This window comes from Corvus moneduloides, chromosome 2, assembly GCF_009650955.1.
Source record: "Corvus moneduloides isolate bCorMon1 chromosome 2, bCorMon1.pri, whole genome shotgun sequence".
NCBI lineage: Eukaryota > Metazoa > Chordata > Aves > Passeriformes > Corvidae > Corvus > Corvus moneduloides.
In genome coordinates this window covers 2,683,087-2,700,927 of record NC_045477.1, presented here as the reverse complement: position 1 = coordinate 2,700,927, position 17,841 = coordinate 2,683,087, and the positions used below count along the sequence as shown (strand labels likewise).

The window sequence follows — 17,841 nt, the reverse complement described above, 5'->3', positions numbered from 1 at the left end:
GACATCACTATAAAATAAACAATGAAGTCTGGTTGAACTTGTGCTTACTTTTTTCTTATTAAAACACATAAACACCTTAATTGAACACAGAATTCACCATTAATAAGTCAGTTTTGACCAAGTTACTTCAAGGTGTTTTGCATTATTAAAACCCTCTGATTTCCTAAACAATAAGCAGTGCTGTCCCTTCCACCACAATTCCGTGTCTTTACAAGAACTACACACCTCAAACAGAAGAGATCCTCAAGAACAACACACATTCACACTATTAGAACCAGTTTTATTTCGAAGATTAAACAAAAAGCCAATGGCTCCAGCTGAAATTCCATACAGTCACAATAAAATGTTACAGTTTTAGATTTATTCAAAGCATAACAATTGATTCTCCTTGGGATATATATACTCTGGACAAACAATAACTCTGGAAACTGCGTTGAGCTGGACTAAGAATTGCTACCAATTTACCATATCTTGATTAATTGGTTCTTCTGTGGACTACATAGGCCACGACACTAGAATGGTTTTTGAAGAACACAGGGCCATGATTTGTTTTTACAGCAGCCATCAGCTGACAAATTCTCTTGACCCAAAACACGAAGGAAGGGGCTTCCTACTTGTAAATTACTCATGTACCAATCCTACCTGATTTTCTAAAGTCACACTGTCTAGAAAGGAATATTTACCAATCACCGGAAAAAGTAAAAAAAAAACCCACAACAAAAACTGGAGAATTAAGTATGCTGTCATAAATCAATGCCACCCCTAGGGGAGGGAGACAAAGAAGAACTTCTACCAGAAAAACATCTTCCCTCAAAAATCAAGTCACATCAATTTCCTATTTAAGATCTCAATTTACTAATTACTTGCTTTACGTAAGCACCTTTTGCTGCAGGACTTTAGTGTAGTGCAGACAGTAGGAGAGGAAAGAACTATTCCCACTATAAAGACAAAAATCGTGGCGCAGAAGTGTTTACAGTTTCTTGGGTTTACAATGCATGTATATAACCCACATATACAAAGCAAGGAAAAAAAACCCATGGCCATATCAAGAGTAGCATCTGAGAGTTCTCAGTCTCCACCCGCTAATTTAAGGAAGTTTTGATCTGACTAAGAGCTGGTCTGCACAATGAAATTGTCCACACACCACTGAAGATGTGATTTTAAATCACATTATTAAACCAGCAGATAAAAGTAGTGTAAATACTCTTTCTTTAATTGAAACCAAGTTTACTGGAGTTCACTTTACAGACCTGACTATACACAAGTTTTATCTCTTCCTGACTAGCTCAACAGAGTTTAAAACACTATCTTGGATGTGTCTACAGCAGCTGATATGCTGCAGCACGCCACAGCAGGATCCATTGCCAAAAAGAGCCAGCAGTGCAGGGACTTTCTGAGTCAAAATTACCGCACTGGAGCCCGTGGCCACTTGAGAGCTTGGCACCAACCATACAAGGATGAGCTGCTGCCTGCAGAAGAGGCAGCTGGACCCTGGCTCCCAGCCTCTGTCAACTTCCCAAAAATGAGTGAAGGACTCTCCTCTGGCAGATGTCCTTGCACAAGCACAGGCCCTGAGCCAATGATCTAACCCTGCTGCAAAGAGCCCCTCAGATGCCATAACTGCCTCCAGAGAAACTGGATGCACTGGTTCTCTGGAGCTCTTACCTGGACAAATAACCACTCAGTAACAACACCTGGATGAAACTAGATAAGATTATATAATGAAACTAAATTTTACAGACATTTTAAGCGGCTCACACTGATTCAGAAGTCATCTAGTGATTATCTTCTCCTTATCATTTCTAATCAGTTCTATTTTAAATGTCCAGTGGGAGATAGAGACAAAACCAGGAACTTGTAGAGCTTAAAATATCTCCACAGCAAGATGTTAGTTTTCTGAACAAGCCTGATAGTAATTTTTTTTGACTAAGTTTCTTATCCAACACGCTTACACAGACGTTCGAATGTAGATGTAGGACTTGCATGACAGAGGTAGCATCACCACTATGTTCTTCACCTAGAAGCTTCAATTAATAATTTCATGCAATTATCACTTCAATAATTTTCAGTGAAGATCAAATTGCCTGGAAGACTGTGTTAGTCCACCTTCATGAACAATAAAGTTTTAAATCTATCATTTAATGCTGAGGCATTGCTGAAGGGCAATGCCACTCTCACACTGGGTGCTAACTTGAATAAAATATTTTAACACATAAAATTGTGGAGATTGCAGCTATTGCATTAGAAAAACATGAAATAAATCACCAAAACTACAGGAAGAGCACCCAAATCACAACATGTACCAGATTCAAATACATTTGGAAATTCAATAGCTATTATGATCAAAGTAAAAGGCAAGCAGTACATTTGCATTGCTCATACATTGCAACTCTTCCCAGTAAGCCTCTGTGTTGTCATCTCCAAGTGATCTTCATAGTAAACAGATCACCAAGGATATTGAGACAATTTTCATTCCATGACCCATGAGCTTCTTCTGTTAATGTTTCTCAAACACCTATATTTACGCCTGTTTTAATTTTTATTTCTGTACTTGTAACTCATGTTCAACTTGTCCTGTAAAGCTAAAACAGTTACAAAATTTCTTTAAAAAAATAAATAGAGAGAAATTCTTATTCCAGGGATGAAATTATGCAGGGAAAATAGTAAAACAGATGGAAAGGGGAGAGAAAATACAAAAAAAGACTCATGGGTCGAGATAAGGAGAGGGAGAGGTCACTCACACGTTACTGCCATGGACAAAACAGTCCCAACTTGGGGAAACTGGCTTAATTTATTATCAATCAAATGAGATTAAGTTAATGACAAATAAAAACTAAATCTTTGGTAACTCTGGTCCATGGCGAATTACACTGCAGAGATGTCCCAGCTGGAATTTCTTTCAAAACTGTACAAAACTAATGGATGTTCATCAGTCCTGGCTACTGTTAGAGAGGAAATTAATAGCCAAGTCCTGGAATTCTGGAATGACAGCAAAAATGACAGGACTATCCTCCTACAAGACCAACAGGAATGATAAATGCAAAATTTTTTAGGAAGATGTTTTTATAAAAGTGTTTATAAAAAAGGGACTCTACGTCAGAATGATGTGGGGCACAATTTCTGAACTCATATTATTACACAGTATTTATATCATGCTCCCCTGATGCCTTCAGGCACCTTCAATATTTCTGAAATATGTCCAGAAGTGCCATAGCACCACTCCCTTCTCAGCATGTAACTTGGCTTTTGGAAAATGTTCTTCTTTTTGCTTTTCACTTCTTAAAACCTTTGTTGGATACTGTTAACGACAGGAAACAAGAGATTCCTTTCAGTGGTGTAGAAAAATCTCCAGATCCCCAGTGAGAGGGTCTAACTCCTGTATCTGAGTGACAGAGTTGGGCCAAAAAGGATTTTCTTCTCCAAGATGTGGCAGTGTGCTGGACTTACGGCTTTGGTTTATTTCTTCCAATTTCTTTACAAAAGGAAATGTACAGCAGTGAATGCAGGACGTTTCTATAACGTCATGAGCAGCCTCAATAAAAAGCTCCCTCTCAATGTGGGAATCTAGGACACGAGTGATCTCAATTCTTTCATCCTGCCTGTGAAATCACTTTTTGTGTCTTTTTATCCATCATAATAAAAAAAAAAAAAACCTGAATTACAGTAAGAAATGGAAGGATGTTTGTGACTTACAATACAACACATATGCAACTGTGTGATTGCAAAAAAACCCATTTTTTTCTGTCAGCATCACGTTGCTATAAGACTCTTAAACTACAAAGTATAAAACTCCAACTTGAGATGAGCAATAAAATAATTCAAGTCTAAATAAAAACCAGAACCTTCCCACATACTATTTTAAAGTTCAACAAAATAGTAGCAGGATGCAAGAGCTCTGAAAGGTTGCTATTAACAAAAACCCTGTAATGACCATATTATAGGAGAATGCATTCCAGAGCAGCTCATCAGTATGGAAACTTTCCTCGTAACATCACCAAAGATGTTGATTCAAGGCCCATAAATACCAACGGCTGAGATCAGAGGACAGAAAATGATCTGATTTGGGAGTTTAAGAAACTTTAAAAGTACCACGGAATTTTTTTTTGTCTACATTTGACATTCAAAAATCAATGAAATTTCCTCATGTCACTGGCTCTGGCCACAGATTTTATTTTTAGTTTTTTCTAAGTTGCAAATGAAAGAATAAGTCGCATTGCAAGTTTTCTGATTAAGTTATACACATAATGAAATGGATCATTTCCATCACACAAACCCTCCCAAGACACAGACTTTGGTACACTCATAGCTTCAACCTAGAACTTGGGTTTCTTCACAGCTAAGCAAAACTGTTTCAGAATTACAAGCAAGACAAAATATTAGTATATTGTCTGTTGAGTGCTCAGGTGAGATGAGAAACTCTTATTATGAGTATCCAGATACTAAACCTCCCCAAGAAAAACTGAGGTCTATCATTTTACCACACAACTAGCTCCAAATTTATCCCAAATTATCCAAACCAGTCAGATCTGTGTTCCATGCAGTTATGCTTCTGAATTTTTAAAGAAGTGGGAAGGAAAATAAAATAAATATTATAATAAATAACTGCCTTACAGCAGCTAAGCACAAATAAACAATATTGAGAAAGCAAGAGCACATACCTTATCATGGGAATACTAAACTATAAATTAAACCAAACTGCAGAAAGACAAGGAAAGCCATCTTTTTCCCCCCATCTCTAATTGGCAGACAGATGAGTACTTCATCATCAAATTTTTAAGGACAGCTGATTCTCACCCTTCAGCAAGCAAAAGCCTCTTAACCACAGTGAGGTAAAAAGGTCACCACAACGAGGATAACATCTGAGTTCCTAACAGACATCTGAATCCAGCATTCAAACACCCATTCAGAGCTTGGACAAGCAAATCATTTACAGCTTTGGTTTTTTTTCTTTTCGTAGTCTATATATCTCCTGGAGAAGCAGGTTTCAGTCTTACTTATCTCCCAGGTGAAGCAGATTTTCTGGGAAGTTCTCAACATAACAGTCCCCATGGCTGAAATCTGTACTGAACAATAATTTGTATAAAAGCACCTTTCTCCACAAGCATTGAATAAACTAGGTAAGATTCAGCCTCTAAGTGTAGTTGTTTCAGAGATAGAAATTTACCCAAAATGGAACTCACCCACGGCTGTGGATGTGGCAACCTGGTGAAAAAAAATGTGCCTTCGAGTAATTATAATCAGAAGTTATTTCACACAATGTTAGACATGACATTTCACTCATAACAATAATCTTCTGTAAATATTTAATAATAACACAAATAAAAAGTATCAGGTCATCCAACACCATCCTCTGGTTCACCTAAAGCACTACCTAGCACCTAAAACTGAATGTAGCCACACAGGCAGTGATGGCAAACTTCTACAAAGAAATAATCAGGACACAGTCAATTAAAAATGGGAAGAACCCACTTCTCCAAACTATTTGCTGGCTACCCAAACAGGGATCCCTTGCCCACATTTATGCTCCCGTTTTCTAATGCATAGATTAGGAACAAATTAATGGTAGGGCAACATTTGTGTTACTATTTTCGTTATTTCTTGTACTGTAAGAAAGAGTCAATGATGCCTTCATAAAAAAACCCCAAAGCATTAGCAAATGCTTTCAGAACCACCAGCAAACAGGAATTTTTAAGCATGAAATTCTTACTTAAATGGGAAAACAGCACCACAACAGAGAAAGTGAAAAACATCTGTGGCACCAGAACACTTAAAAATTCACATTTAAAAAGCCCCTGCAGTTTCTTGCTTTATATTTGCCAGCAAAACACATAAACAAAAAAAGTACTTACATCAAAATGCACAAAACAGGTGCATTATATAGCATTTCCTTGCTAGCCAGTCTTTCAAAACAATGTATTTTTACACAATGGCTTTTCCTAGAGGAATCCCAAACCACCCCACATTCTCCTATTGTCATTAACACAACACTCAGTGTACAGTGAAATTCAGTAGTGTTGTGCTGAATGTAACTGTAAAATGCACCAGCTGGCTGTATTAGAAATGGCATCCTTCCAGGTCTCAAATGTCTTATTTATATACAATGGAATCCTTCCAGCTGTTTAATATTTAGAGCTAATAAATATAATTGGCAGTACTACTGCACAAGGGCAAGGAACACAAATACATATAAAACTACTTCCCAACAGAAAATCTCATTTGTTCTTAGATGATTAAACCAAAGAGGGGTATGGAGTTCTGAGCAAATTTTACATAGCAGCCTTTTTTTTTCTTTAATCTGAACAATATTTGCTTGTTTTCTAAGTGCAAAACTGAGGAGACAAAAACCAACCCAGGCATCCTTTACTCCAGCTGCTCCTGGAGCAATGTTTCCTTCAACCAGTGCCCTGCACAGGCCATGAATAAAGATACATTGGCAAGGTAGAAAAACAAGAAACAGCAATGCTGGATCCAGAAAACAGTCACACCACACCAGTCGATCCAGAAGTGAGGCTTATTCCAAATTCTGTGCAGGAAAATTTTACCCCTCATGAGCAGATTAACCCCGCACTGAGTGGGAAGTGAGCACAGTGCAGCTGAGAATGCAGATATAAGAGTTGCCCTGTGGACATGCTGTAAGATTTGTGTCCCTATTTCCAGCTTTCCAGCAGATTTGATGATGGCAAGGCCACCACAGCATTACCAAAGTGACACTGCAGCAGGTTCCTGCTGAATGGAGCAGTCTCCCTCCAGCTCCAGAGGATCCCCAAGGCCAGGGAGCTGGGCTTTTTCACAGCCATCTTCACAGACTGAGAAAAGCTCCAAGAGCTCTGGCCTCCAATACAAAAAAAACCCTTTAAGATCACAACGTTGGATGCAATCCTGCACAAAAAGGCAAGAACTGCGACTCTGCCCCTTCTGAAAGACCTTGATTCCACCGAAATCTTCAACTCCCTGGCACGACCCAGATGTAGAACTAATCTAGAAATGGAAACCTTTAATTTGGGTGAGTGAAACACAGTTAATGCTTCATAACTTCATGTGAGGGAACAATTTAATTTGAAAACTCAAACAACTTCCATGACAGCTGGAGCCCACAATCAATTCCATAAAAGGTTGCTCAGTGTAATTACTGTAATTTAAAGGTATTCGGGTTGTTTTGGTTTTAACTTTGTTCACATGGCAATGTTCCTTTTTGATATCCTTTAGCTGGGCAGTTACGCACTCACATATCTCCATGCTTCCATCTTTAGCATCATTTCTTAATAACAAGGGGCTTCCTTGTCATTCATCAGTTCATGTTTTCATTGAAAACTGCATTCTTCAGTACAGGTACTTAAATTACACTATGATATTCTTCTAAGTAAAACACATTTTTCCTCCTGAGGTTGCCTCTATTCCTGTAGAAGGCAACACACCTCAAAGAAAACAGCATCTGAAATCCTGTCTCAGCCATCATACCTCCCCTTTAATGAGGGCAAGCCAAAAATAGCTATGATATATACCTGAAAAGCACAATATTCATAATATTGTTTCCTCCAATCCCTTGCTTGGGAAGTGCTGCAAAAAAAGGGCAATAAATAAAAATAGCACACGTACTACTTTTTAAATATAGCTATCATATAGGGTCTTGAAAATTAAGCCCATGCTAAAATCAGACAAGAGTCATTATGCTTAAAAGGCTAAGTTAAAAATACCTCCAAAAAGGTGATTATTCTTTTGTCAACTGCTGAGTCAAAAGAGAAATGGTAATTATTGTATTTTTACTGTAACTGTATGGAAATTAATTTCCTCACCATACAATTAGGAAAAGTTAGTTCTGTGCACATATTTCCAGTTATTTTAATTGAAAAATATGTGTAATACAGGAAATCATATTTCACTGACATTTCATATTTTCTAAAGATAAATTTGTTTCAGTTGAACAAGAAGAAAGTAATTAGACTGGGAATTCTGGAGATAGTCCAGATATCTTCTCAACCTCTGGCTGAGATGCTCTTGATTTCTCAAGGCTCTAAAACATTATTAAACAATTACTTTTCCTGTGTCAACCTAGGGATGCAAGAAGAACTCATGGCTAATTTAATATGAGAGAAACAAACAGAAGTAACTCAACCAGGATTCTAACCAAAGACTCTTGAGGAGAAATGGCATTAACTGATTTTCATAGTTCTATACTGTAGCAGTAAACTGGAGAAACACCATTTTCTAAACACTCTCTGTTATTTTACAAATTGTACACACTGGGAACTGCAAAAAAGTATGCCACAAAAATACATTGCTTTACCTGTAGAAACAAACAAACAAAAAATAAACCAAAGGCGACCAACCATAAAAAAACCCCAAAAAGTTAATCATACTTTTATAGCTGTCAGGTTAAATCAATTCCAGTCCTGGGTAAACAGCAGCTCATTAGATAAAACAGCTCACAAACGCACAAACAAACACTTGAAAATAATAAATCTGGTCACAGATCACTGCAAGCCCAAAGAGGAGCCAAATGTCTCTGGGAATAGGATACATCCAATATAAAAGGTATTGTCATATTTGAGAGAAGCATCACAAACAACCTCAAATTCAAATCTCATTAAATAGGTATATTTGTGTACTTGCTCTGTGGGAGGTTGAGAGACATTAGCAGGAACAGAAACTCCTGACCTATAATCCTACCCACCCAATTCCTCCATAAGGCCTTGCATGTAAATATGAGGCTTAAATTTCATTTTTGAGCTTACTGTGGAGCACAAAGTGCTTCCGGAAATCCACTACACTAATTATTATCAGCGTTATCAATACCTTACTGCAGAGATTAAACATGGTTCAGAGAATTACCCTAAAGACTGCTCATTAATGCCAAAAATACTTCTATAGCTTACATTTATTTACTCATGCTTCATTTCTTTGTCATAATGTTGGATATAAACACACTCAGGAGTTCTGCAGTGTAATTTTTGTATTCAAACATTCAGAATTGTCTCACTTTTAGGTCCTGTGGTTAAAAAAGAAAGTTAAGCTTGCGCTGCTCTCAGTAAGACACTGATTACATACACGTGAAAAGCTCAAAATGTAAACAACTGCACAGCAGAGAGGTTTGTTATTTTTTAACACATAACACACTAAATAGAAGCCTGCTGGGAATGTGCATCAATAAATGTGTGTTTGACTCAGTTCTCTGCATTTGGGACTGCAGAGAGAGAAAAAAAAAAAATCAGACAAGGATTTCAGTGTTTTATTTATTTTGCTGAATTGTGGCTCCAGAGGTGAAACTTTACACAGAACCAGAATACAATGAGCCCCTGTATTTGCCATCCAGGTAGCCTTGCAGGAGTAACCACAGGGTCTTCCACGATGTCCTGACAATGACCTCAACAGGAATGGGTGAATCACAACCTAAAGGAGGAGACACAAACCAACCTTCACGCTATCTCATTCGCCTGGTCTTTTCCTGCCCCAAGGTTAGGGACTGCATCCAATTATTTATGTTTCTGATAAAGACTCAATTTCAAGACTCTGAGATAAGGCCGTCACAGACTTTCTGGGTGAGTTAAGTCTTTGAAGTCCCATAAACCAGAGGTAAAAATGACATTTTAATATACTTGGTTAGAAAAGCTACCACGTGTATGCAACACTCTTTCAGATCTTCAGCTTCAGTCACTTGCTTCCCAGGGTGCAACTGAACACGTTGTGAGAGTGAAATTCAAAGCCCACAAAGAACCTGAGCTGTCAGGAATCCTTTCCATTACTAGAATCAGAATTCTCCCCTAGAAGATGGATGGGACCTAGAGAGAAGCCCAGGACATGAAAACACTTGGAATGTGCTTCAAGCCACAGGAAACAGGAAAAATCTAGTATCACTGCTGATTTATAACCCATGAAATACAGCCAGTAACAGAGATTTACTGATAGGCAATAAAGTTCAGAAGTGCATTTCAGGGTTGTTTCATATTCACATGTCCCAGAGCCAGCATCCCAACTGGGAATGTTTTGGGAAATGAGAACTCCAGCTTGAACTGAACCCACATGCCACTTAGAGCAGCAGAAAAGGAGATGGAGAACATAAGAGGCTGATAAACATAACAAGAAAAGTTCCATTTTTGAAATGATAATGAACAAAATATTGCTGATGAACCTTAGTGGTGCTACATCCCAAAGCAAAGGAGTTAGGAAAACAAATAAACTGTTAAATAAACATTATCTTTGACAGCACCAAAACTCCTATTTCATATACCAACATTTCATGTCTAAAGCCTAACACTTTTGTCATGAAAATAGCAACTTCTGCCCCAAACATACCAAAAATGTAAATTCGTTTAGCCACTTCAATTGTCAGGAAAAAAAAATTTAACTAAAAAATCCCCACAATATACCTTTGAACTCTCAGGAGTATTTCATGCAGGTGATATTAAATACACACTTTATGCCCAGGAGTTTCATAATTTACACATTAAACATTCTGGAATATTCCAGACTGCTAATTTTAGGTACAATGTTATTTCCTACTAAATGAGAAATTCTGTCTACTGTAATTACACTGCACCTATTTCACACCATAGACAAGGACACTTCCAACAGAAAAAGCATTTTGTTTCCATTACTGATAAGACAGCAATTATTTTACTTAAACTGAATACAAAAAGTCAGTGAAAAACCTGAAAAATCATGCTTCACACGCCTGGATGTAACTTGAGCACATTTAACATTTCATTCACTATTTACAGAGATTTTGGAAAGAAAATAATAAAATACTATTTATATGCCTACTTATACCACAGTTTGAGAAGAAATTGCTTAGACCTAGAACTTCTGCTAAATATAATTATGTGGGCAGAGAGACCAAGAAGTTAAAAATATAAGAACTCATTTTTTAAAATAATAAGGCATAATTTTTTATTGGAATAGTCCTACTCTACATACCACATATACTTATTTTGCATTGTAATGTCTCTCTTTAATTAAAGCATTTTTGAACTGCATGAAAAACGATAAATTCTATTGCCCTGCCTCAAAAGGCAAGGAGATTTTTCCAAGTAGAAAGAAAATAAATACAGCTTTTAGGGAAATATAAAGAAAAAAAAAAGTTTGAAGTGTCAGAAACGTTGGAGGGAGAGGAAAAGTGGGGACAAAATGATGTGAAGCTTACTAGATGAGAAAGAATGGAAAAAGCAGGCACTGTAAACATAAAAGTGGGAGTCTATACCAGAACTATTCCCAGACACTTGGAAATCTGGGGAAGAACCAGAACGATGAAGGTCAGGATCAGCAAGTAGATATAACAGAGGCCAGAGAGAGAGAGTGAAGCAAATTCATGCAGCTTTCCAAAAGCTAGGAAGGCAACTCCTAATTAAATCAGAAGGCTGTGAAGGTGACAGAATACAGAGGCAATATAATCATGTTTTTGGAGTCAAGCTGCACTCTGACTACAGCAAACTGGGTACCTCCACATGCAGAGCATGACAATTTAAATAAGAGCAACAATTTACAACACTCGGGATATTTTGGACACGAGCTTGTATTATTCAAGATGGTCTAACACAGTGTTCTAAGGCATAAATTAAACTCCTCTCACTGCCTTTGAGAAATAAACACTGTCTGACTAAGGCAAATCAAAACAGCACAAACAAAATACCTGGCCAAAATACTCTGATGTCTTTTTCTTGTGAAGAGTACAGAAATGTGCATCTGACCTCTAGGCACCACATGGAAAACTGACTGAACTTGCACAGCGAGTGAAGTCATGGCCCTACACAGCTTAACTGCTGATTCTGCTCTGCCCTACTCCTACCTCCTCTTCTGCTCCCTGCATCAGCTTTAAAGTGCCCATACTTAGAGCTGATGAGAGGAAAAACCCATCTGCATGTCAACCTGGCAAAAACACACCAAAAATAGAGCAAAAGAAAAAAAACCCAAACAAACAGCCTTAAATAAAGACACAGAAGTGGCTGCTATGATCAACAGTCATGAAGTTAATGACTGGGTTGGGACAGGAAGAGAGGGATGGGGAGTAGGGGAATCCTGAGGAACCACAGTCTGGTCAGCCTCCATCCCTGTGAACTTAATCGAAGAAGTAATCCTGGGAATCATTGCTAAGCATACAAAGGACAAGGAAACCATGAGGAAGAGTCAGCACAGTTTCACCACGTTCTCCCACAACACAGTTACAGGGAATCTGATGAAACACAGACAAGTTGAGAAGACAGGGAGGTGAACTGAAACTGAACAGCCAAGTTCAGGAGGTTGTGAACAGTGGCACAAGGTCTGTCTGGAGTCACCCCGAGAGTCCAATCCTATTCAACAGCTTCATCAATGCTCCGGATGATGGGGCTGATGCACCCTCAGCAAGTTTGGGAGACAAAACTGGGAGGAGTGGCCAATACACCAGAGGATCGTGCTGCTACTCAGGACCACCTCGACAGGATGGAGAAATGGGCTGAGAGGAACTGCAAGGGCTTCGGCAAGGGAAGCGCAAAGTCCTGAAGCGTGGGAGGAACAACACACTTCGAACTTTTACTTGGCAAAACTGCATTCCTGTGCCACATCATCAGCTCACCATGACCCAAACAATAGCTGATCACATTGGTAAAGAGCCAGCTAGAGCCACGTAATTGCTTTCTAGACCATTTCCCCTCCCACAGTGGTATCACTCCATACACCGCAGCAAGGAGTTGGCAGCAGATCCAGCACTGCTGCTTTCCTGCATAATTTACAGCCACCTCATTGTGGTTCTCAGGAGAGCACCCCATGTCTGGCACAAACCATTTGACTGTGCAAGTGAAATTGTCCATCTCAGCAGCAGCAGCAAGCACAGCACAAAGCTCAGTGAAACAGTCCCAGCCTGCAGGTGATTTAAGGTAAAATCGGTAACTTGGTAGCTGCACGTTGCAGCATCTGAGCATGCACACCGGTCACAAAGTAGCTTCTTTAAATTATGATGAGGGAACTCCCATTTCAGCCAAGCATAAGAAAGCAGAGGGTGCCCTGAATACCTGTGCAAGGCCTTTTATTCCTACATAAAAGCACTTTCCCAGACACCTTCTGTGATTCCTCAGACCCAGTCAACACTTGCTATTCCTGAAGCCTGTACCCCAAGGGCCCTGTCTCCTCCATCAGCAGGGAAGGTACCCCTCACTCCAGAGCAGGAACAGGATTTCTCTTAACTATTTCCAGGCTATACCTAGCAGCCAATTATTTAAATAATGTTAATTCAATCATGACAGCAATTCTGGGGTGACTGCACACATGTGATCCAAGGAGGGATCAAACAAACCTATGTCACAGACACAACCTAAAATCCATGCAAGTATTTCTGGTATGTGGTCATAAAACACAGCACTAACTTAAAATCGAAGATTTAGCTAGCATTAAAATTATTTAGGATGCACTAAATGACAAAGAAAATGAGATTTACACAATAAAGGCAGATTAGCTGTGGAAAAAGGAAGAACTCTAAGAAATATCTACCCTACAAAGTAGGTCACCTAAAGAAAAAAAAAAAAGTTTAACGTTCCTGAAAGTGAGGTAATGGCACTTCTTTTTGTAGCAGACAAGTTCAGGGGAAAAGTATTTTTACTGTTACCTTTATTACTTGACAAGTGGTAGTACTGAGAAAGACCAATTCCATTGTGAAAGGCATAATAGGAATAGGTTAGAATGACTCATCTCTGCCCATCAAAAGTTTTGTTTGAATGCTGGACGCTATTTTATAGCACAGATTTGAGAGACAGGGCCCCATGCTTCTCCACAGTGAATCATCAGGGCAGAAAGAATACAACATTTTTCAAAACAGAAGTTCATGTTTTATCAAACTAAACAGTATATGTAATGCCCTGGCTTAAAATAACTACAAAACAGAAAGTTCAAGTGGACTTTTCAGTAAAACTCAAATATAAATGTCTGAGCATACAGATGGACTGAGCCATCCTTTAATGACATTATTTTCTGGAAATAGAGACCATAGCTAAGAAAAGGGCCATCAAAACTTCAAAGAAATTTCAGTCTTTGCCTGAAGTAGGGGAGAAAAGTTGAAACAAAGTGTCATAAGAACATTTAGTGAAAAGCATTCTTGGCTTTCATTGGCTAAGAAACAAAAAACTAAGAAAGTCTGTTAGAAAAAAAAAAATATTTGGTGAGGTTTTTTTGTCTTACACCTGGAAAGGAAAATATAAAATATAGCACAATGTTAAACATCTATACAAAAAACCCTGAGATCCAGGAAGCTATATCAGTTTAAGTTAGCCTATGCAATTTTTTGGTTTTACTTAGCCAAAAAGTTTCAAACAATCCAAAATCTTACTCTTTTCCTGCAGGAGTACAACACATTATTCAGCAGTCATGTTGAAAAAATTTAAAAATGTATTGATCCTCCTGAAAGTTGGTAACTTCCGAGCACAACACATTGCAACATAATGCAGGAAACAGGGAAAGAAATATTCCCTATGCTAATTTTGTGTCAGCCACTCTCACTGTTCCATTCATTTTCCAGTGAGGAAGAACTGGTTTCCTTAAGACAAACTTCTTGTGATATTCTGTTGGGTTTATCTTTGCTTTTTTCTGCTTGGTCACCCTTTTTGTTTTAAGGAGAGGAGTGTGGGACAAGCACAATCCAGCAGCTCCCAGGTGATAGGAACCATTTGCCTGCTCACTGGGACAGCAAAGCCCCTTTGAGTCCACTCTGCACAAACAGAGCCCTAACAGCCCTGCAATTATCAGTAATTTCAATCAAGTGACCAAAGGAAAGGTTAACTTGGAGAAAAAGAAAGCATGGCAACTAATTAACGTGTCAAAGTAGCACTCTCTGCTCTGTTCATGAAGCTTTAGGCAGGACACACGTGTGATTTTTGCTGTCCAGGCTTGAGGAGCAGCACTGAGTTAATTTAAATAATTCCATTTTATTTACCTGAGTGCCAACAGCACCTGAATACCTGTGCCAGAGCCCTCTCCTGCCCAGCATCCCACCTTTGCCATGGTAACTCAAAATAGCTGAGGATGGGTAACCCCACAACGAGCTCCTGGCATGGCAATGAAGAGTGGGCATACAGGATGAACGACCAGGTTTATCTGCTTAAGGTCATATAAAAAACATTTTAAAAAACCCACCAAAATAAACAGAAAAAAAAGCCAAAAAACACAAAACAAAACCCAACCAAACAAAAAAAACCCAAAAAACAAACAATCCCCAAACAAAACAAACAAAAAACCCCAGACAACAAAAAACCCCAAACAAAACAAAATCTATTACCTAACACCCCCCCACACACTCCACCCTCTGTGCAAATGTTGAAATGCATAAGAAGATAACCTCTGAGGCAGCTATTATCATACTCAGTCCATAGACTGACTGTGAGAGCTTCAGACACTAAAAATAAATAAGTTTATCCACTTCAAAGAACATGTTCTTCTCCTCAAAAAGGCTTCTTATTTACACTCTGCTTCCATCTGGGAAGAACCAGTACATTGGTCAATCCTCTTGCCTCAGAGAAATTATAATTTTTAGTTGGCTTTTTATGGGAAAGGACTACACTGCAAAAAAATAATACAAAAAAAAAGCAGTAATTCCAAATTACATGAAAATCTACCACAAAGTATTTTCCCATCGCAAAACAAAACCCACACGAAATACTGTTCAAAAAACGTGCAAAACACCCCAACAAACATTCTGCCTCTTCTTACTTAGCATAAAAGCACTCACTTCTTTCCCTCAGAAAACATCTTTCACCCTGACTAGTTTATATCACAAAACAAAATTCACATAAAAAATATTGATGTGACTCTTGAAGAGCAATTTTATATGTAAAGTGTAAATTACTCTTGTTCCTATGACCATATAAAAATCCAGTTAGTTTTAGGACCACTGAAGAGTCTTTCCAAGCTAAATTCTTTACTTATTTAAGTCTGGTAAGATTCTCATTTCATTAAATTGTAAATTCTGCATTTTTTCTAAATGGCTGCAGAAGAGAAACAGTTCTCTCTGCTGAGCTCAGGATTCAGTTCTTTTCTCCAGAAAGCAAGTTAGGCCTATAAAGCTCTAAGCTCTCAAATCTTTGCAGCATCGCTATTTCTGTGAGGGGAAAAAAACCCCCAAACCAAACAATGAAACATCACTTATGGTAAATTTCAATTCTCACCAAGACTCACCTCTTTGGGTGGCAAGTGAGCCTGCCATGAACACATGCACAGAGGAACTTGACTATGATCAAAAATCTCTTAAATATTTCTTTTTTATGGGCTGGGACAAAAACCAGCAGAATTGAACTGCTACAAACCCAAAGTTAACAGAGCAAAACAGATTTTAAGAGAAAAAATGGACACTAGATTGATGGCATTGCTTTGAAGGCAAGAAGCCACAGGACATTTGTGGGCAATCTGTGGTTAGGATGTCAAACCAGAGAAAATAAAAATCACCTATTTCTGCCACTTGTGGAACAGGCTTTGTGATTCTGTGCAGCTTGAACAACTTACAAGAGCTCACAACCTGCTTCTGAAATTATTTTACTTCTTCCCGTTTGAAAAAAGGGCATTCCTCCAGTGCTCCAATCATCATTATCGCTTAAAAACTACTGCACTATCAGCTAACACCTTCAGCTCCCAGGAAACACTGCCCTTGCCCCATCTCCCATGGAACATCCAGCAGAAATGGGAAGCAGGGACAAGTCAAGAGGCTGGGTTTGCCCTACAAGTCAAAAGCTCTTGAGATGGTACCAAACAAATGTTAGGCAATTCCAGAGCTGCAAACTCTTCACTAAAAAGCTTGTAGCACCTACGGAATCCTCAGAAAAAGATGGGAATGAAGAAACTAACATCATTTGTCACAAAGCCACTGAAATATCAAACAACTGTATGGTCTTTGAGATGTGCAAATCCAACTCTGCTCCAGAGTACACACACATGGTGGTACCACCTAATTCAGTGATTATACATCTTTCCCACAGAACCTTTGAGTTCTAGGAGAGTGGGAAATCCTGATGAATGGCAAGATCTGGTCTGGATTCTGGAGACAGACAGTTTGAAAATTATATTCTAGCTTCTGGCCACAGATGGAGGGTCCCCTTGATTTTGTACAGTGGAATGCAGCATCCTCTTAGATCTATGTTAGGACGCCTGTTCTGCAGAGAGAACGCCTGGGTCAGCTGCAGGAGCTCACCAGCCACGGGAAAAGGCAGAATCCAGAATGAGGAAGGCAACAAGAGAGGCTCTGAGTAGTCTGACTGCGACAGAACCTTTGCTCAGGCATTCATTCATTTGGCATTTTATCTGGTAGCCTCAGGACTCAGGAAGAGCTTTGCTTCTGGCATCTTTGGGATTTAATATAAAAATGAGCCACGCTGGTTAAATATTTTGCCTCAGTGAACAACCTTCAAGATGCACAGGCAGTGACTCCACATTTAATACTTGAATTTACTTTTTTTAAAGTTTCTGGACTAAAGACACTGAACATACAGTTATTCCCCATGTTTTCTTTCCCCAGCCTCCTCCCACATCAACACCAAGCAGCAAATCCAGAGTCCACTGAGATGAAAGAACAAACAAACAAAAACATTCAGTGATTTTAGGTGACTAGGAGACAGCCCTGAGAGATGTTTACAAGAAAAAAAATGTGACCATGAAAAGATATTATCACAGCAGAACTTCTTTTAGGAACAGGGATGTCGCTTGGATAGGCTAAAAACTCCTCTAGATCCATATTCTGCCATGGCATCCACAACACATTAGAGTTCACTGCCCAAAGAGGTGTAAGTTTCTGGTGCAACATTAGGATTGGCATTGGAAAAAATCACTTTAGAAAAACATTAATTACATATAGAAGTAGAAGGTTAAAGACTAGCTACAAGTAGGAAAACTTCCTATACA

The 17,841-nt window shown here is 38.7% G+C and overlaps 1 protein-coding gene across 6 annotated transcripts in view; it reads right to left on the bottom strand.

The window, feature by feature from the left end:
- EPHA3 (EPH receptor A3) overlaps positions 1 to 17,841 on the bottom strand; it is a 186,785-nt gene that overhangs the window by 127,836 nt on the left and 41,108 nt on the right. The window lies entirely within an intron of this gene.